This window comes from Tiliqua scincoides, chromosome 5 (genome assembly GCF_035046505.1).
Source record: "Tiliqua scincoides isolate rTilSci1 chromosome 5, rTilSci1.hap2, whole genome shotgun sequence".
Taxonomy (NCBI): Eukaryota; Metazoa; Chordata; class Lepidosauria; order Squamata; family Scincidae; genus Tiliqua; species Tiliqua scincoides.
This window is the reverse complement of record NC_089825.1, coordinates 19128294-19150843: the sequence shown is the minus strand read 5'-3', so window position 1 is coordinate 19150843 and position 22550 is coordinate 19128294. Positions and strand designations below refer to the sequence as shown.

Here is a 22550-nt window from a genome sequence, read left to right as displayed (position 1 = left end):
ATTCAAACATATGATATCAAGCCATTAATATTGGCTTCTGGAAGAAGGCATTCAGAAACAATCCAGTAGTGCCCTGCTTGAAAATATATGAAATAATATCAAATTGCTGCCACTGCTATTATTATTTTTTGTTATAAAAGGGCCTGAAATTATTGTATAAGATTTGTTAGAACTGAGAGGCCCTGCCCAAAGGCTCACAATGTAAGGAGCAAAATAACACACTCCAGGAAGGGGGAAAAAATATCAGTAGCACGTTTAAGGTATTTCTTCAAGCTTCATCAACAAGATCCTGTTTGCTAATGCAAGCCAGGGATAGTGACTGGGTAGGGGGAAAGCATTCACATGCTTTCAAGTCCCTACCTGAAAAGTTAAGGGCTTGGTGAAAGGAGGAAAAAAAAAGAAAGTAAAAAGGAAGGGTAGGACGGCAGAGAATGACTTCAGCTAAAAGTTAATTAAATCTTAAATTGGATATTAAAAAGTACAGGCATGCCCCCTTATCCGTGGGGTTCGGTTTTGGAATCGCCCACGGATTGCTGAAATCCATGGATACAAGTGAATGCCCATCCCCACTTTCCAGGGGAACTACCTTCCCTTACCTCCAGAGGGGAGTCTGAGATTAGCAGAGGCTGGGGACAGATGTCCCCAGCTACTGCTGGGCTCAGACTAGGCTCCATCATAGAAAAAAAGTTCCAGTTTCACAGAGAAACTGGAAGTGATTTTTTAATTCCTTATAAGGCATTAGGAGGCCCGGGGAAGCCCTGGAGGGGCTGAATAATGAGCTGAATCGAGTAGAACAGAAATGGACAAGCTTAGCTTGTAGCATCATATCAGCATGACTAAACCAGAGGCTGAAACCCAGCTGATTCATCTCTGAGAAACAGAAAGGAGATAATTGGCTTTTTATTTAGAATATTTGACATTGACGAGACACAAGTACTGAAGCATGTTGGCTCCACTGAACTGAAATTAAATGCCAAATTTGAATAAAGCAACTGAGGCTGGGACCACTTTGCTCTCAGCCTCTTGTATACCTGGACAATATACAGGCCAACACATATTTTGTTTTCTTAAACGTTAGACCTATTTCCTGCATTTGGGATACTGATTCCAAAAATGACCTCAATTTTGCCCTATTTTGGAGGTGCTGCATAGCCTTGTTAGTAAATGGTTCAAGCAACTTCCTTGTGAAGAAGCCAACACCATGATTTCCTCATGAGGAAGTTACTTGAACCATTCACTAACAAGGCTATACCGTATCTCCGAAACTGTATGTGGCTTTGGAGGGGGGTGGAGCCAGGATCTGGCACTTAGGTCAGATCCTAACCCCCCTACAGGGAGGCCTGGCCTGGTGTTGGGCTGCTCAGATCTGCACCACCTCTTGAGGTGGTGCAGATCTGAGTAACCCCATTCAGGCTGTTGCCACATTATCCAGGGGAAGAGGACTCCCCTTGCCCCAGGTTGTGCCCCAGTCATCCCCAACCCTGCCCTGGATGCAGCGCAGGTCGGCCGGACTGCCTGTTCCAGCGCAGGATACAATTGAACTGTTAGTCACACCGTGTGTACTGCTGATGGGTTGTGGTCTGTGAAGTCCTGCTGAAAAGTGACAAGCCTTTTGTCCCTGGCTGCTTGGCGATGGTTATGTCCAGGTGCCAAAGGGCACTGGGTTAGGCAGAAGACCCCAGCCAGTCTGTAGAAGGAGCGGATGTGATTTGGGAAGGTCAGAAAATGTTAGGATGGGCAGACAAACAGAGTGGAGAAGGGAAGACTGAGCAGGAAGAAGAAATGTGGACAAAGCAAGGAGGTGGGGTACCAGGAAGACCAAGGGAGAAGAAGGGGGTAGTGAATACAGAATCAGAGGCGGCAGGTCTGTGAAGGGGGCTGGAGGAATGGAAACTGATAGAGGCAACAAGGGAAAGTACAGGGGTGAGCCAGAGTGAGATTGGAAGAAGAGTGGGGAGTGAGATTGGAGGAAGAATAGTAAACAGAAGCAGAAGGAAGGGGAAACAAATGCAAGAGGAGACCAAGGAGAATCAGGAGGATGGAAGAAGACTGAGGTAAAAGCTTTGTCTGACTCGTCCATGTTCATGGGTAATTGAGTGGATTATCGCATCACTTCATCCTGCTACTGTGAGTTTGATTTTTTTAATAAGAACTCCTGGGGTTCACTCCTCTCCTGGGAGAAGAGAGATCCCTTCTGCCTGGTCTCCATAGCCTAGGATAGTGGAAGCTGATACAAACTACCAAGGTCTTTTCTTCATTCAGATGTGGGTCCAGTAAAGAGAAAGTGGGGAGCAAGAAGGCTTGTAGGACACTCACCACCAGATACTATTTCCCTTGGTCAGCTGGCCTTCTCCTGGTACTTATCCCCCACCCCCGTTTCTTTGACAGGCTTCTTCAGTGCTTCTGTATAGTCTTGTCCTCATCTTCCCCCAACTCTCTGAACAGCCAAAGGAGATTTTAGGACAGCTAGTGTTTGTCTGCATGAGTCAATAGCAGGGTTCGGGAATTACTTTTCAGGATATCTCCTTGAGGGATGGTTGGAGGTGGAGAAATTCTTATGAAGATGTACCCTCTATAATTCAGTTTAGCCCCCCCCCCCTCCCAAATTTTCAAATTTGAAGCTCTGGTGCAAACTGACCTTCAGAAGACTTTCCAAAACTTTAACAAAGTATTTGTTTTCTTGAAGCAGCAGAAGTATCTTACTGTATTCAGTATCTTGTTGCCCTGAATTAGTTGTAAACTTTGTGTGAATCATTCTGTAGAACATAACCATGGGTTAAAGCAATTTCATGTCAAACTGTTCAAAAAGAAAAGAAGTTTTTCTTTGCCCTCAATTGATGTTCAGCAATGAGTCATAGAAGTCATAGAATGTGTTTCTTTGTAGTCTTTCTAACATGCACCAGTAAATACAGCTGTCTGCTTCACCAGTTTCAGCCGAGGACCGTTGGGTTTATTACAGCTCCACACCCGATAATGTGACATTTGCATGTTACTTTCATTTATGGTGTTTCTTTAAAAAGTTTGCAGGCTGCCATCCTACCCCAGTGAATGCCTTATAGTTCTATTAAAACAATTTAACAACTCATGAAACAACATGAAACAGAACAAAGAATGAAGTGTAGCAGACAAAAACCACTGACAAGGGCAGTAAAATAAGTTACATCCAAAATATTATGGATCGATTTAAAACTGAAGGAAAGCGAAACAAAACATTGCTTATTGTCACTTAAAGGCAGGCAATGTAAGGGCCAGCAGGGTCTCTCAGGGGAAAGAGTTCCAAAGTTGGGGAGTCACTGAGAAGCCTCTGTCCTGTGTCTTCCGCAATTTTCAACCACTCTGCTCCAAACTCCCACCTGCGGGCCATTCACAGCCCACCAATGTGCCATGGCACACTGGTTGAAAATTGCTGATCTAGAATAATATGAAGGCTAGACTTTAAAATACTGTACAGATTCAGTAGAATCAATATTTCAAGTCAATCAACATTTTAAATTTATCTAACCTGGAAAAAGCAGGGTTCCGAAATGCATGAAAAGTGATCTCCTTGCATATGGTTGCATGTGTGGGGAGTCTTTTCAGACCTGGTAATGAATGTGTATGGGGCAATGAACCCTTCCTGCCACAATGCCTCCTCCTTCCATGCGCTGCCCTCCTTTCACATAGGGAAAGGGAGATAACTGGGGATCAAGCTGCGTGTGGATGAAGTCAACAGTAATTCGTGATAATGGCAGATGGTGAAAGTGCCTTCAGGACCACAACATTTGATGCTGACCATATCCACGGTGCCACCGTTTTCATAGTTCTGTTCCTCCATGCCATCTCAGGCACACATGTGACCAACAATGGCTCAGAACTGCCACAAGTTAGCAAGACAATAATCTATGAGTTGGCTCTTTGTCCTGGAAATGATATCAATCCGCATTTGTAGGGGAGGAGAATATTTTGAGAGAGGGGACAAAAAGCAGCTATGTGAATGCAGCCTTTAACATTGGGTGTGGATTGGTGAACTGGGACAGGCTTTTTGAGTAGGTTGCATACGAACTGGTGAGTGCAAAATTCTTCATTAAAAAGGAACAAAAGGGAATGAGAACACTTGGTTGGAAACTTGCTTTCCTTGTTTTAAGTAATGCTGTCAAGGGACTGAAAGGGATAATTGCAGAGAGGTTAAGAAAGGGGTGGGATAAATCAAGGGGGGAAGAAATATGAAAATATTGTAAGCTAAGCCTTTTAGTTACAGAGCAGTATAAAAGGAAATTAATGAGTTGGTTCATTAATTGTGCAGTATAACCCCTGAGAAAGGATTTGTGTACTCATTTCTTTAATCGGTAGATTTTTATTCTGCTCGATTCCATGGGTTCAGAGTCAGCTTATAGCAGTTTTTCCATACATAGGCAAAATATTTCTGTCTCTGTGGGGCTCACAATTGAAGTGATAAAGGATAGATATTCTGCATGCTGGTTTGTGGGCACTTGCAAGTGGAACTTGCTTCTGAGTAAACAGTCATATGATTGATTGTTCTGCATGTGCTGGGGCATGGGGGTGGGGAAGAGTTAAAAGCAACCAAATGAAATGAAAATGACCTTTGATAGGCATAAAATCCCATATGTGTTTCATAACCAGACTCAGAAGGTGGGTAGATCTTAGACTGGATCACAGTCAGTTCAGAATTTGTGAAAATGTCCGTGGGAATATGGTGGTGTCCATAAAGGTTAGCCAATTGGTGGTAAACATAAAAAGACGATGAGGCAAGTTGGGTGATAGAATAATGGAAAGGAGAAGATGATACAAGAGAGTCCAGGTCTGTGAAACCTTGTAGCAGAAATGAAGGTGCACACAGCATGCGCGACTGCTTTCCCACTCAGTAATTCCACTCAGTTGTGTGTGAGTGATACCACCATGTGGATTTTCCCACACAGTTATGTCATCAATACAGAGCTTTCCACCACCCTGCCACTGCCCACCTTGGAGAGACAGCATCATGGAAAAGTGGCTTCCACCTGGTTGCTTATGAAGGATGCTTGTGGCCCTTTTAATTCTGATAAGTCTAATGTAACTTCCTGGCTTTGCCTCTTTTTATGCATAGAACCAGAAATATTCTGCTTAGAGAGTCACTGCGGTGGTTCTGGAGTTGGACTTAGACCTGGACGATCCAGGTTCAAATCCTTGGCTTTCAGGCATGAAGCTTCCTGGTTGACGCCTGGTTGGCGTCTGGACTGGACGCCTTTAAAAGGGGATTGGACAAGTTTCTGGAGGAAAATTCCATTACAGGTTACAAGGTTGCACATGATGTACATGTGCAACCTCCTGATTTTAGAAATGGGCTATGCCAGTGCAAGGGAGGGCACCAGAATGAGGTCTCTTGTTATCTGGTGTGCTCCCTGAGGCATTTGGTGGGCCGCTGTGAGATACAGGAAGCTGGACTAGATGGGCCTATGGCCTGATCCAGTGGGGCTGTTCTTATGACCTTGGGCCAGTCTCTCTCTCTCTCTCTCTCTGCCTCACCTACCTCACAGGATTGCTATGAGAACAAAAGGAGGGAAAGAAATGTGTCAGAGCTCACCACCCTGAGCTCCTTGAAGGAAGGGCAGTTCAAAAATGTGAAAAATAAAAATTCTTTGAACATTTGCACTGTGTGAACTTTGCACTGAGGTTTGAGTTCAATTGCCTTTATGCTATATTTTTAGATTTCTTCCTAAAGTAATTTCAGGCCCCCAGAAAAGCTATTGTTGGAAAATGTACAATGCTAGTATTTTTTTCAGAACTGTCTGCTTGTTATGCTTGGCTGGTTGTTGGGGTGCTGGGAGAGAGTATTGCCAAGTGTGGCATGACATCATGATTCCTTTGGCGAGCAACAAGGGCCCAAGGAAATAACATTCATCAGGCTGGGCAGGCTGAAATGCCAACTTGCTTCCATGAGCAAAAGGATGATGATGATGATGATGATGATAATTCCCCCCAAGATATCAGCCTTAAGAAAATCGTGTCTTGGAATTAACATTGAAAACGTGGCTTCTGCTGAATCTATAAACAAGATCCTTGGATGCTCTCAGTGTTTTTGGCACTTCAGAGTAAAGAAAAGGGACGTGATTTAAACTGAGCATCTCCTGCAGAATACTGTTGGCTTTAAGTTTGCCCTTTTCTCTGCAAGGCAATTTATGGTAATCAAATTTGACAATGTGGCATAATAAAAAATCTCATTTGCTGCCTTTTCTTTGGCGTGAAGGTCCAGGTTTGTGTCCATTTGCCCTGCGTGAGTGAAATTAATGCAAGAGCGTGATCTCTGCTGGGTGAGGGACAGATAGAATCTTTTTCCACTCCAAATTCCAAAGGCATAACTGATAGGAGCAATACTGTTGGGGTTTTTTATGTTGTGTTTACAATTGCTGTGTTATTAATGACCCTTTCTTTTGCTTCTGCACCATCAGTGCACGCTAACTCCCAGTGGTGTCATCCAGTGTGGGAGGCCAGCGCATCACCCCCTTGATGGATCCTCCTCCCGTGATAGGCAGGGCAATACCCTGGGTGGTGGCATGATGATGTACCATCGCCCCACCTCCCACTGGGTTTTTGTCTATAACTTTTGATAGAACAGACCTATTTCAATGTGGTTTGTTTCATTGCATTCTGCATGAAATTACGCATCAAATGATATATAACATGATGGTATTATTTGAAAATACCAAGATTTTAAAAATTTTGGCTGGTGGTGGTGCCCCCCCTCGTGCATGTCACCTGTTGTGGCCCACCCCCCCTAGCGATGCCACTGCTAACACCACCTACAAATAATATTCAGTGCATTTAGAAAATTAAGTTCAAGCTATTGTTAACTTCCTCATAATACAATCCTGTGCTTGTTTGTCCTGAAGAATTCCACTGAAGGCCAAGCTGCGCCTGACACTAAGGGCGCAATCCTAACCCCTTATGTCAGTACTTTCCAGCACTGGCATAACGGTGCCAATGGGACATATGCTGCATCCTGCCGTTGAGTGTCATTCATGGAGGCCTCCTCAAAGTAAGGGAATGTTTGTTCCCTTACCTCAGAGCTGCATTGCCCTTAAGTCAGTGCTGGAAAGCACTGACATAAGGGGTTAGGATTGCGCCCTAAATGTGTCATTGTGTGGTTACAGGCCTAGGTTTAAGCTTTCGGTTTGAGCACTTTCACGCACTTTCTCTGAGCAGCCACTTGTTCATCATTACCAGTCTTCCCTAGTTGAAGGGCAGGAAGGTACTGGGTGTGTTCAGGCTTCCTTTTCAGCTTACACAGGACAACCATAAGGCCCAACAGACCTGGCCAGTGCTCAGTGTGAAATCACCATGCACTCTATGAGGTGCCCCATAATCCACTGTAGCTTGGCTACAGTTCCTTAGCAAATAATTCAGTGAGGCAGGGCTACCATAAATTAAAAGTCTGAAAACCACTTGCATAGGTTACGATAACGTAGGTTTTAGTCTTTTTTTTTTTTAATGATGTGCATATTTACAAATGTTTTATTAAAGGGAGGAGCTGTAGTTGAGCAGTAAAGCACAGCATGCAGATTTGCTTACAGAATGCCCAAGATTCAGTCCTCTGCATCTCCATGTAGAGTAGCATTTCTGGCTGAAACTCTGGAGAGCCACTGCCGGTCTGTGTTGACAATATCGAGATAGATGAACCAATGGTTTGGCTCAGTACAGGACAGTTTCCTACATTCTGACATTAATTCTATCAGTGCTTAAATCAGCCAGTGTGGTCTAGTGGTTAGACTGTTGGATCAGGAGCCAGATTTAGTTCCCACTGAGCAATAAAGCTCACTGGATGACTTGGGCCAGTCACTGTCTGTCAGCTTATCCTACCTCACCAGATCATTGTGAAGAGAATTAGGTGGGAGACAAATTATGTCTTGGAGGAAGGACAGGGTAAAGATGAAATAGTCACAAATACTAGCACAAGTGCAGGTCTTTGTGCTGCATCAGCAATCCAAATTCCACAAAAGTTTCATCCGTCCATAGATTTTGTTTGTGTGCTTTTGCAGTTGATGGTACTTCTATCAGGAGGCTACATATAATTCAGATACTTTCCAAGGCTGAAGCAAAACCAATTCACAAAGCCAAGGTTTCTAGTGCTGATACTGTACCTTTAATAAGAGTACTCCCAGTGTATGTATGTGCCTGTTTAAAGCATGCCATTCCTTAAATAAAAGAGTGGTTTGCTTCTCGCAAATACTCGCCGTGGTTTCTTGCTGCTAAGAAAAGGATACAGAAATACTGTAATTATCCATCCCCTCAAAATGTGCAGTCAGTTTGCTTGTACAAACCTTAATTTAGAACTCAATTCAGGCCCCTTTCAGGCTACTGACACTAGAGGAAATGCCAAATTTCAAAGGACTATTTACCAGTCTGCATGGCAGTCCTGTGTGCTTGCTTTTTTGCTTGCAGAGGACTGCAAAAACGCTATACAGTTTCTGAGAATGTTATGTTGGAAGATAGTAATGACTATAAGAAAGAGCTATACTTTTTGGATGGAATTCTAATGCCATAACTGTCACAGTGGTGTCAATTTGATTTGCTTGCTTCCCTTTAGGTGTATCTGCTCAGCTGACCAGCACTCGTCTCCGCCGGAACACATCAGTAGGGACTCCCTTTTGGATGGCTCCTGAGGTTAGACAAGCTTTTATTAATTCCTAATTTTTGATCTTGTCTCTCTGTGTTTCTCTTGTTATCCATCACTTTCCAGAACGATATTTTTGCAAATTATTTATGCAGCACTCTGAACTGGAATCTGTTGTATTTCAGCAAAATTAATTTAAAAATAAGGGGAGACAAGAAAAATGTCCTCGCATTATTCAGTTTAGGGCAGTAAAAGAACTGTGTTGCGCTGATGTTATTTTATTTCCAGGATCAGAAGTGTTCATTCTAATATGTTTTGTGATATTAATGCTTTAAGTGTTTTTTAGATCCATCTTCCATATGCAATATATACGTCTTTATTTTGCATTGACCCATTCAGCTAACTTTTTGCATGGTGACTTCTTCCCTGTGTAAGCAGCACCTGGAAAAACTAAATAAGATTAGTCAAAGTGTATTTGCATTGAGTTTCCTACATCCAAACTCATACCATGTATCTAATGGAGTACCCCAAGAGATTTTATGAAAGGCAGCAAGATATGGATGATTAATGCAATAGCAAGGAGATAGCTTTTTATTGCCTATTAAAGGACTTGGGACTATTAATTCTGAGGCACAGTCTTGTTAGCTTCAGTTGAGTATCTCCAAGTCACACGGACCGAGTGTGATGCTTCTGGGTTGAACAAAACTCACGTGCATGGAGTTCCATTTATATTGGATTCCTATGGAAATTTGGATGAGTTTGTTTGTGATATAACGTCCTTGCAATTTACCATACTTTGTTCAGACCAGTAGCTATTTCAGTTATTCGCCTGGTGCCATTCTGAGTGTACACGCACTGAAGGCCTGAAATAATAATGCCTCTCAGATAATTGAGCTGTTCTATGGATTTTCACAGGTTGTTAACAAAAGATCTGTTCCCCTGGAGACGTATTTTGTGACAGGCCTGCACAACATGACCCGCCAAGCCTAACACATATCATGTATTTTGGCCTGCCAGAGGAACATACAAATATGAAGCTGCCACTGAGTTAGACCAGTGAACTATCCTAGTACCTTATTGTCTATGCTGACTGGCAGCAGTTCCCCAGGGGTTTGGACAAGACTTTCTCAGCCTATCTAGAGATACCAGAGATTGAACCTGGGAACTTCCACGTGCAAAGGATGCGCTCAACCTGACCTATGGCCCTTTCCATGTTGCTTGACATCTGCACTGTTTATGCAGTCCAAAGAACTGTATTGAGGCCCTGATAGGGCCACTGTGCATGGTAGGTGGGCTGGATTTGACTCAGAGAGTCTGAAGTTGTGCAGATCTAGCTTAGGATGGGCACAAGGCAGCAGCCTGGATCACTCAACCAATACATCTATAATGTAGTAACTCCTGTTGGACCCACATCCAGGGGAGGTATCAGGGGCGCTGTCCTTCTGAGAGCCTGCCTCATGAGTGAGCTCTTGAACCCTCACTACCTATAGCAGTCATAGTGCTTGGTGTGCTATCAGGAGCAAACGAGGGGCACCAAGAGGACTTAGTGCCCCAGGCCCCCAACAACCAGGCACAAAAAACTGCCTCTGTCATTAAAAAATGCCCCCTTCAATGTCACGGAGAGGCCAAGTTGCCTTATACAAGTCCTGTGTATAAAGTGAGCGCCTGGGTGAAACCTTTCCAATTATTGGAATACATCTATAGTCAAGGGAATTATTCCTCTAGATCAGGGGTGCTCACACTTTTTTGGCTCGAGAGCTACTTTGAAACCCAGCAAGGCCCGGAGATCTACTAGAGTTTTTTTACAATGTTTGCGCCATCATAACATATAACATTTATGTGTACAATGTATGTTGGTGTACCTTGAGCCCCACTGAGTATAACAGGACTTACTCCTGACTAGACATGCCTAGGATTAGGCTATGAGGCTGCAATCCTAGCCACACTTACCTGGGAGTAAGCCCCATTGAGTACAATGGGCCTTACTCCCGGCGTTTCCTCCCAGAGGCACCTGAGGGGGGGGGTCGGCACTCCGCGATCTACTCATTTTGCCTCTCGATCTACCGGTAGATCGCGATCCACCTGTTGAGCACCCCTGCTCTAGATCTTCTAGACTGCTGTCATCCAGCCCAGAATAAAGTTATTTGAATTCCATTTTTTCATGGAATTTTTGTTTTTACTCTTAATAGGTGATTGCATGTGAGCAACAGCTGGATAGTTCCTACGATGCCAGGTGTGATGCATGGTCATTGGGAATCACTGCCATAGAGCTAGGTGATGGAGATCCACCTTTGGCTGATTTGCATCCTATGAGAGCTCTTTTCAAAATACCAAGGTATTGCCTCAATGCACTTTTCCTGAATCTTTATTTGGGTGGCCAACTTGTTCAGTGCCTGTGGCTGCACTGGAAACAAATACAGTTCTATGACATATATTACGTTATTTTCACCAGCACAGCATCAGGCTGGTATGATGATAATTCTCCCTTCAACTGTAACTGGAAATGGAAAATAATATACTGCTCGATGGACCTCACCCAAAAGTAGGCAAACACAGTTTTCAGCCCAGAAGATTGTGGCATTCTGAATGCTTAACATAGCAGCCTAGTTTTTCTTTTCTCTTAAAGAAAATAATACAAAGTGGTATGCAATAAAAACTCTAGAACAGGTCTAGTCTAGAACACTATATTCTAGACTAGAATATAGAACACTGTATGAACAAGTTTCATGTAGTGGGCTGAATAGCATTCATGGCACCTGCTGAGGGCTGGAAGTGATGACATTAAACAGGAAGTAGCATCATTAAGCAGAGGATGGGCCTGAAAGAAGCACTTTGATCTCACATACAAACTCATTAGAAGAAAAAATGTGCAAATTTTGTTCATAATTTCAAGATATGGGAGACCCCGAACACACAGACCATCCCTTCAGCAATGCCGCTTCTGCTGAAGCATCACTTCACAGATCAGCAGCTGAGATGTACTCTATGACGTAATGCCTTCATAGTGACAGTGTTGAAAGTGTATTACCTACATGATAATTGGGCTCCTCAAGCACTTTGGTAGTGCTGGACCCGTTTTTCATCCCTCTTGGTCCCTTCCCCCATAGTGTACTTTGCATCTGTTTTATGACGTGTAAGATCTTCATTTTAGAAGTTGGTAGGTGTAAGCCCAGAGCTGGCTGCCATTCTGACATTATCATTTAGAACCTTAGTTCTCTAGGCTTATAGGTCTTCTGCTTATGACCTCTTGGAACCACAACACATTCTGATGATCATGGGGGCACCACTGAAACTAGATTTACTTCGGCAAGTTCTCTATTCTTTCTAGAGGATACGTGTGAACATTTCTTCTTAAAAACTACCTGAGTATTGCAAGCGTTCCTTGCAAGTACTCAAAAGGCCTCATTAAGGGGGATTGACCTTAATTTAAAAGGGTTACATGCAAAACCGAAGACTGTGCAGAGCTGTCCTCTGGGGTGGGATGCAAGCCCCTGTATAAAACGGGACAAACTCAGACGGAATGTGCCTGCCATACATTTGAACTGCTCTAATGCAAGTAGGTGGTGCTCACGTTTTCAATCCCTCCTACTCTGAAAAATCACTCCTCTCATTACTGACTTTTTAAGTGCTTAGAAGATCTTCCCATTATGTGCAGGTATGCATGCTTCCAGTCCACATTGTATTCTTGGTAGCTAGTATGCAGGGGAGGAGCTGTTTGTTAGTTCTGCTTTGTATGGTTAAATCCTTGGCATGGCCAGATAAGCAAAAAAGGACCCCTCTCCGAAACCCTGGATAGTTTCTGCCAGGTACTATAGGTGGCCCAAGGATCAGACTAATGTAGTTTCAGATGTTCATATATACTGAATCTGCTCACCTTGCATCAGCAGTTATACTTCGTAATCTAGTTGGTATTGCCATTAGAAGCAACCAGTGCCGAAGATAAGAGGCACGTCCAGCAATTAGCAGTTTGTGACTCAAAAGAGCTTGTTTGCATGACAGAGTCACTGCTGGCATCAGAAGGGCATTTGTAATTCAACAGTGTCTTGTCTGCTGACCGTGTAATTGCTGCACAATAAATGAAGCATTCCCATTACTTCGACCGAAATTATTTTCTCTCGGTGATGCCACAGAGTAGTCTTTAGGAGATGGCAAAATGAATGAACTTTAGGATACTCCTGAGGCAGATGACTCTAGAGCTGCCTTAACATAATAAGCAATATTATGTATAATATTGTATAATAAGCATAATTATATATATATTATAATTATATTATATATAATATTGTATAATAAGCATAATATTGTATAATAAGCATAATATGCAATATTATGTATCAGTTTCATTCTAGTTGCTCAAAGGGTAATGTAGAATTAAAAGCATTTTTGTCAGTGGTAGTGAAAAAGAGCTGCAGAAGTTCAGGTAATGCAGCATTTGAGGAATGGCAGCTGCCCTTCATGTAGTTCGCTGCCCTGGAACATTTTCATTTTCAGAAGCCTTCCTTTCACATTTGTTGCTATGTTATAGGAGGTAATGAAGTAGCCTTTGGAAATCTGTTCCAAACAGCCTGATTTGTCCCTGTTGAAAACATTAATTAGCTTAAAGCAGTACAGTATAAGAGCGCCTGTGTGGTTGAGTGGCAAGAATGTGGACTTTGGACTTGCCAAGTTCAAATTGCTCTTCAGCCGTGGTGCTTACTTGGGTGGCCTTGGAAAAATTGCTTTCGCAGAGCTGAACTTGGCTCATAGGCTTGTTCTGAGGCTAAAATACAAGTGCAAGGTAGGATATAAATGTTGCAAATTGTAAAGCAATATGCATTCATATCAGACCCTTTCAGGGACTCATTCGTTTTCCTGTACAGAGCTTTACCTATACATGGTGTCAGCCAAGCCCTCTCCTTTCCTCCATGACAGTGTGAAATGATCAAAAGAAATTGTTCAGCTGTTTACCTGGTGAAAGGATACTAGGTGGTTACTATGGAAAAGTGGGCTTCTGAGGCTTTTTGTCTTATTTGGCAGTACACCAGGATCACTTCAATCATACATTCAGTAACTCCCTAGGAACATAGTGATGAGTGGGTCTATTCCTGATGTAGAAGACTAAGGGTGCAATCCTAACCAACTTTCCAGCACTGACATAGCTGTGCCAGTGTGGCACACACTGCATTCTGCAGTGGGGAGGCAGTCAATGGGGCCTCCTCAAGGTAAGCTCATGTTTGTTACCTTACCTTGGGGCTGCATTGCAGGTAGGTCAGTGCTGGAAAGTTGGTTAGCATTGTGCCCTAAAAATGGCAGGGGAGGGGTAGCAAATCCCTTCATCTACCTTTTGATCCTCAGAGTTGCACATGATTATCTCAGTGTGGAACTACAGTCTTCAGTACAGCCTTCAGAATGACAAAACTTCAGTTATATACTTTAATCCCATGATCTATGTTTCTCATGGTTCCTTGAGTGCTGAATAAGTTCAACATGATTACATTGAGGTGTGAAACATAAGACCCAGGGACTAGATGGGGCCCACAGAAGCTCTTTATCTGGCCCTTGGGCTCTCCCAACACCACCAGCAGATGCTCTCAGCTGGGCTAAAGTGTCAGTTTTAAAGGGCAGCCTGCATGATCATTGGGCTCTTCCGTATCTTGAAAATATGCTCAAGATTTGCATATTTTCTCTTCTGTCATTTGCAGCTGAGTTCCTAAAGTGAGAAAAAGTGCTAATTTCTGGTCATGACCTGCTTATTGACATCACTTCCTGCTTTATGACATTCCTTCCGGTCCTCAGCAGGCATCATGAATGCTATTCGTATGTAATGACTTTGACACCGCTACTTTAAAGGATTGCCCACAGGTTCGACTTTGGAGCTTTATCCTAGGGAATAGAAAGATGAATATCATTTTCTTTCAGCCTAAGAACATAAACAGCTCAGTCCTATCCCTGACCTCTCCATACGATGCAGATGCACTATGGAGCGTGGACTACATGCTATGGGGGGGGGTGATCAGATGGCTAGTGAGAGGTAAGTAGAAAACATTTTCACTTGCCTCTTGGAAAGTAATAGCCTATGGTTTTCTTCAGACCCATGCCAGCTATTTGGAAAGAATACGTTTGAGGAGAGGACAGGGCAAGTTGGAAAATCAGGTTTAGGATCTGATGTGCAGTTTTGCCGTCGAAATCCACCCCCCTCCAGCCTCCTCCCTGCCCTCCCCGAACCTCCCCCTCCTTGTCCACAGTCCCTCAGCCACCTTACTTGCTTGGGAGTGGCCATTGACATGCTCATGGACCTATCAGTCATTTCTGTAGGCAGCTCCTTCACGCATAGCAACTGTCGGCCATTTACAGTTGCGCCGCACGGTTTACAACAGCAGAACACAAGTCCTGCTGTTGTAGCTCCATGTTAGGACTGGGCTGCAAGAGACCCACAGGATTGTAAGGCCTGCTGCTTTTAGGACCGAAAGGAACTTATTGTGCATAAGTAATTATGAAGAGGTTATCAGTTGTATCGTTTTGTTGAGATACTCCAAAATTGCAGCAGTAATGATTTATTTGGTAGCTATTTTTAAATCCTTCTTTTGTAAGCTAGGCAACATTAAGACAATCAGTGCTGCTCTGCTTTTAAACAAGAAGAAATCAATTTTTTTAATGACTCCTCTACAAGCTCATTAGTCAAGTCAGCTTTCCTTCTCTCACTCTTTCTGTTAAAAGCACAGTCTCTCTGCCCTATTAGGATGCTACATGTTAACCTCTTGCAATCACGTCTTCCACAGAAATCCACCTCCCACATTACGGCAGCCAGAGCTGTGGTCACCTGAGTTCAATGATTTTATCAGCAAGTGAGTGACAATGAAGCCACTTAAAAGTAAATCAATGTATAAATGTGTATCAGTTCAATTAAGCCTCATTTATTCAAAGACCATTTGAAATGTTCAGATAATTCAATATTGTGGGGAGGGGGGAGGAATAATTTTTACATGAAATTATGTAAGGTGTTTTCTCATCATGTCAAGAAAAGAGTTCCAATATATTTAGGGGCTGTGGATTTGAAATTACAGTACAGGTGTGTGTCACTTAATGACATTCTCTGATCCCATTGTTATGTGATTAGATCATCTAAGTGAACATGAAGCCCAATCTAGTGACTTTGTTGTGTAACCGGACTCTTCCTGCCAGACACTAGCTGGCTACACAGGCTAATGGAGGTGGATTGCCTCTTCCTTGCATTAAAAGCCTCTTTGTTGTGTAAAAACACTCTGCTGCAGGCTATGGGAGGCTTGACTGTCTCAATAAGAGCCTCTTTGTTATGCTTTGACCACCATTGTATATGCGGTCCGTGATTAAGTGGAAGGTTGTTAAGCGACACTTGCCTGTATATGTTTTATGGTATCTTGGAATACAGAACATTCATCAGAGCTGTAGCAGGTCTCAACGTGATCATGGAACAAAGTAATACTGTCTTGATTTCTGGCACCTTGTCCCCTTGACCAGGACTTCTGAGAGGAATTTTATCAGGGGGTACAAATTTTCTTTGAGGCCTTTTTGGGGTACAGACTTTCTATTGGGCCCCTTCCCTTCTCCATCAGATCATAATTTCATAGGATCCTTGGATTATAATTTCTACAAATTACAATTTATAAAATGCAGGCTTACACAAAGTGTGAATGCTAGTCTTCACACAATATATACAAATGTTTTCTGAGATCCCAGGAAATTTCCAGCTCCCTTCCTTTGCCCCCCCCCTTTTTTTTTTTATCTTGGGCCTAGTTTTAATATACCCCCTGCACCCCTTCTCATGGGCCCTGATGAGATCAGAAAATGTAAGACCCCAGAAAATTTTTGGGCCCCCTACTTTGGCTTCTGGACCCTCCTGTTTGACCCTGGGACCTGGTACAATTTACCCCCTGTACCTTCTTGTCATAGGCCCTGCCCTTGGTGGTGGTGCCTCGACTTTTGAGGCTGTTCCTAAGGAGCAGCCTCAGATGAAGTGACAGGTAATGGATAGATCTTTTTGTTTTATTGAAACCACACAGTTTTCTTTCATTTCCATTCCTCTCTCTTCTGCTAAAAATCTCTGGGTGGTTTTTTTCCCCCCTTATCAAAAAAATTGTGTGTTTTTTTTAACTTTTTAAAATGTATTATTTCAAGTATTTTCACAAATCCACAGCTGGTGTGATAATACCTTGCAAAAGTCTATGCATTTAAATACATGTTTTTACATAGAATCTGTAGGTATCTTCTAAAATCCAATCTAACCGATAGCAAGAGGAGTCTAGAACCATGTGCTCTGTTGTGAATTTTGGTAGGAGAGGAATTTGATAGCATACCTATTTCCTGGTCTGGTCTTGCAGACTGCCAGGGCACTCTTCCTGAAGAGGGAGAGGGGAAAAGAGAAGTAGTAGGTAGTAACCTGGGAGTTCCACCTAGTCCCCTTGATTTTTCACCAGTAAGTGAAAGCTTTTTTTTACAGTATTTAGCCAGGACTTTGGCTTCTCTGCTGCCACTGTTGACTTGTTTTCTGGCTCTCCACTGTGTCTGATTTTATTTCCTAACTTCTTGCAGGAAATACTCTTCTACTTGCAATATTTTTAATTGTTTAGTTGGTTGTTGGTTTTATTATAAGCTGCCTTGGGAATTCTCCCAAGCGGAAAGGTCAGATAAAATTCCCCAGATAAATAGCTGAAGCACATGACTCCAGTGTCCTCTTTTTCGATCTCCAAATTCTCCCCTGGTTGCCACAAATGTCTTTTGTGGCAGGTGTGATATGATACTGTGGAGGGGAAAGTGGATGGGGGAACACTTGCCACAGTCCAATTCTGCTAGAGGAAATAGCACTCCATTCTTAAAACACTACCATCTTGCAGTGGAATGCTCTTGCCTGTTTTCTTGCCTGTTTTTGTGTTTCCTAAAAGTTGTACTTTTTCGCCAGTGCAGATGCTTGACCAAAGATTATGAGAAACGCCCAAAAGTGTCTGACCTCTTGCAGCATGATTTTGTGAAGCAGGCAGAAGGCAAGGAAAACATCTTGCAGATGCAACTGATGGAGTTCATTGAGGTTCATCAGCAGATGGGAATCACAGAAAAAGCAAGGTATTGTTTCTTTTGCTGTCTTGGTCTGCGTGACTCTTGGTCTCTCTTGGTCTCTAGCTGCTGCTAACCGGGCTAAGATGCACTTTTTAAAGTGGTGTTGTCATATTTAGCAGGGGGAGAGCAATTGTCCATCCTCATGCCTGCATGGCATCTTTTCAGTTGCTGTTGCTGGTGTTTCTTTTGCATCTTTGTTCAGATTATGAGTCCTTTGGGGGCAGTGAACCATTCATTTATTTAACTATGCAAACCACTTTGTGAATTACTATTTGTTGAAAAGGGATGTACTGACCTCCCCCAGTATCTTTGGGGAATACGTTCCTGCCCCTCTATGTATACTGGAAACCGCAGATAAGGGGGAACCCTATCTCCTTGCCCCCCACACCCCATTACCTTTGTTTAGGTGGATTATATCTGTGCAAAGTGATAAGGTGTCTTGCTTGAACAAACACTACAGTTTGAGCCTACTTATTTGCAGATTTTCCACCTGTGGGTCTGGCTCAATGCAGGTCTCCAAGACCCACGTTGAGCCAGACTTGGCTCAGTCTGAACCCTCCAAAGAGGACTGGACCTCTGCTCTGGTTGCCTCCGGAGGCTTTCTGAGGCCCACAGAAGCCGCACACGTCTGCCTGTGGCCTCTGCAGGCTTCAGAATCCCTCCTAGAGGCAAAAAAGGCCACCACTTCAGGTTTTCAGACAAAACTGGAGTGACATTTCTATGCCTTTAAAAGGCATTCTGAGAGCTTGGGAAGCTGTAAACTGTAAGTCATGTTCTTTTGCCTCTAGGAGGCATTCTGAAGCCCGCAGAAGCCACAGGCAGACATATGTGGTCTCTGTGGGCTTCAGAAAGCCCTCTGGAGGCAACAGGAGGTTGCCTTCCACAGATTTCATTATTCATGTATTTGTGGGGGTCTGAGAATGGATTCTTTGCAGATACCAAGGCCACACCTGTATAAGCAAAAAACTTATAGCCAGCCAAACAGGTAAGTAGTCTGCAGCCTAGAAGGGAGATTAAGAGCAGGTGTTCACTTTCTGTTTCCTACTTTCTGGTACTCTTAGTCTCCCTTCCCTGTACACACTCTTCTGGGAGCAAGCTCCATTGAACGCAATGGGACTTCTGAGTAGAATGCATAGGATCGTGCTATGAGACTGCAAAAATGTTAACGTTTGAATATGCATAATATAGATCAGTGTGATGTCATTGCGCTAATAAACGAAAGCCAGGAACTGGTTTCATTTTCTGGTATGAAAGAGATGTTCCTTTGGGCTAAACTAGGGTTCTGTGACTTGTGACTCACCAAACCCTCAACAGTGCATGCCAAGTGCTGAATGACTTTATTGTTCTTGGTATGTTTAGCCTGGAGAAGGTTGAGAGGAGATATGATAGTGCTCTTCAGATACCAGAAGGGCTGTCATATAGAAGAAAGAACAAATTTGTTCTCAACTGCGCCTGAGAATAGATCAAACAAACTGCAAGAGAGGAGATTCTGGCTGGAGAAATTCTTGATAGTAAGGGTTGTTCAGCAGTGGAACAGATTGCCGAGCGAGGTGGTGGATTCTCTTATTGGAGATAAGCAGATGCTTAACAAGCAGAGACTTAAGGGATACCTGCTGGAGATGCTCTAGGAGGATTTCCTGCTACAGGCAATGGGTTGGACTAGATGACCTTGTGAATTCCTTCAAGCTCTGTGGCTCTCTGATTCATGCAGCGTCAGGTGGGCTATCCATAGTGTTCAGTTTGGTAGGCCATAAGTTGTGGCCGCGAAACCCAGACCTCCACAACCAGTGACCTACAAGCTGAGCTAAGCTCAGCGAAATGCTAGAAAAGAAGATTATTTTCATTTCTTGGCAATGGGTTTATATTTTTTTTTAAAAAAGGTAGGTTGTAGGAAGCAGAGAACTCAACAGAAAAACTAGATCTCACTGGAAGGGTGCAAGAAATTAAGCAGCTGTAAATATCAGCAAGAAAGGATGTCAGTTTAGCCAGTTTGAATGAGATTGCTCCAAGTAGCGCATTTGTTATGGGGAAAAAGTGACACTAACAACATGCAGTGTCAGCAAACTACAATTAGCCCAATTAACTGGCACTTAGGATATGCCACAGAGTGCACTCTGCATATATTGACAAGCTTGGTTGTAACTTATAAGTGGCTTCATCAGTTAAATGCTGCTGAAACTATTCAACATGAGTCATTGTGGCATAGAATAGGCCCGTACTTTGCACATGAAGGAAACAGATTGCCAGAAATACTGTGACTTACTAGAAGGATATTTTCATTCTTGTTCAGGGGGTATTTAGCAATGTAATCTATGCATCATCAAGCACCCAGTACCTTGCAGCCTTTTGTATGAAATAAGTGTTTTGGCGCAGTGTCAGAATGTCTGAAACAACTTCATCACAGTAATGAACTGGATGTGAAATTCAGTAGATGATGAGTATTGATGTATTTCTGTCTTGCTTCAAGGTAAGGGATAATAGATTTTTTTAAAATGGAGCCTGGAAAATTTTAAAGGGTGGGTTTTTTTTTTGCCATTATCAGTTGTTGGTGTCACTGATTCCCTTATCAGTTTGAGTTGGACAGAGAAATCTTATTAAAATTGGCCACATTTCATCCTATTGATATTTATGGCAGTTTACAGCCCAATCCTATCCAACTTTCTAGCCCTGTTGTAGCCACAATGCAGCCCTATGGTAAGGCAACACATGTTCCCATACCTTGAGGAGGCCCCAGTGACTACCCCTCCACCACAGAATGCAGCACACACCTCACTAGCACAACTGCACCAGGACTGGTTGGCATCCTTCAGTCTCGAAAGACTATGGTAGAAGCCTACAGCACCCGGTATTCCCAGGAGGTCTCCCATCCAAGTACTAACCAGGCCTGACCCTGCTTAGCCTCCAAGATCAGACGAGATCGGGCATGTGCAGGGTAACAGTGACTAGAAAGTTGGATAGGATTGGGCCTTTTAATCTCTTGTTGCCATCTTCCAGTAAGATCTAGGGCTTTGCTTTGTTCTTTTTCTAGTCTGCTATTTGTCTTATCAGGATGGTAATGTGCATTGCCAAGAAATGAAAACAATTCTTTCTAGCATTTTTGGAGCAGCCACCCACCAAAGAGCAGGATGTGGGGCCGTCTTTGTTGGAATAAGGCCATGCTGTGTGACTGACCAGGAGCAAATCCAGTGCATTGCACTAATGTGAGAGCTTGAAGTTCAAGCCATGAGTTGAGAACCTCATGTCCTCCCTAAATAGCCACCTCTGCAATGGCTGTTCTGAACCTCCCCCTCCCCATGCAGATACTAAAATCCATGGATACTGGAGGCACCATTTAAATGCCTTCAAAAAATAAAAAAGCATGAAAATAGCATTTCTTTCCTTTGCACTGTGAAACTGTGTTTTCTAAGCCTCTCGGGGTTAGAAATAGCACTAAAAACTCACTTTCAGGTTGTGCAGAGATTCCTGGCTCCTCCCAGAATGCATTTGTACTTTTTGTCATTTTTGAAGGCATTTAGGCAACCCCAGTATCCGCTGGCATCCAAAATGACTTATACTGGCAGATGCCAAGGTCATTTGTTATCATGATACATGTCTCTTCCAAGGATTGGAAAGGAGGATCCTATGCGCACTGCAATACTTCATCGTTTGATAAAATGTGATGGTGTCATTGCAGCATTTAAATCCTACCCTTCTTCTAAGGTGCTCCGGACGGTGCCTGAGGCACACATGGTTCTTATCCTCACAACAACCTTGTCAATTAAGTAAGGCTCTGAGTGTGACTTTGTCAAAGACATGCCAGAAGCTTGATGACTGAGCAAAGTTTGGACACTGTTCTCGTTTTCCTAATTGAACACCCTAGTCATTAGACTATGCTGACTTTCTCCCATTTCCATGTGAATGCTGTATGAAATGCAGTTGGTTATGTTTCAAGAGCAGTATGAACCTTGCCTGTAACAGCAGTAGGAACAAGCAAAAAAGTCTTTCCTGGTGAACTCTGTTTCTCTACCTACCCCAGTTAGTGGATGTTTTGCTAAGAGCTCTCTAATTCCCCTAAACATATCCTGTTTGTAAAACAAAAGCAAGAGGAGAAGCCTGTTTTCCTGCAACAAGACTGACATTTCCTTATTTCAGTCTTGGGAAAGCATAAATCTAAAAAGACAAGGAAGTCCAACCCTCTGCTTCTGGAATTCCTGCTTAGGTTACCTTTGGTGAGAGCTCATCAAATATTGCCCACTAGAATCTGTAATTTCCCCAGTGAAACTTGAGATTCTGAGAGTGCTGACATTCCACTCTCCTCTACCAAATTTAGCACCTCTGATATGGGACTGCAGCATGTGCGCAGCCCTCAAGGGATGCTCAGGGTGGCCTATGTTTGCTCCCTGACTGGCAGCCTCATTATCTGACTGCAGTGCCTATTGCACTCATCACCCCCAGGGCTCTGTGCACCAAATAGAGCTGTCCCCTCTGCATTAGGTTTGAGGTTGTAATCACCTTTAGGAAATTCTTGAACTGTTGTCACACCAGTATTCAGGTAGTGCTTTCTGCGATGATCCCAATCTTCTGATGTCCTCAACGGGTTGTAAGAGGTACTGTGCATTTTGCGACACTCTTTTCCATTGGCTTCCTTCTCGGATCACCCGTACTGAAGCGTTTTGTCTGTCCTAACATGGTCCAGTGCTTAGCAATTAGATGACTAAAAGTGACAGTCAAGCGGGGGGTTGTTCTATCAAGCATTATCCAGAAAGATCATCTTGTCTTCTGTTGTCTCATCTGCCCATTTGTGTTTGCCAGTCCACGAAGAATTGTAGTGATTCTGGTAGTTTTTGTAGCTAATCCAATTAGGTTTTACTACAAAGATTTACACACACACACACACACACACACAGAATTTACA

The 22550-nt window shown here is 43.2% G+C and overlaps 1 pseudogene; it reads right to left on the bottom strand.

Annotated features, from left to right (window-relative positions):
* Positions 1 to 20486: 20486 nt before the first annotated feature.
* Positions 20487 to 20607, bottom strand: LOC136655158 (5S ribosomal RNA; annotated as a pseudogene).
* Between the last annotated feature and the right edge of the window lie 1943 nt (positions 20608 to 22550).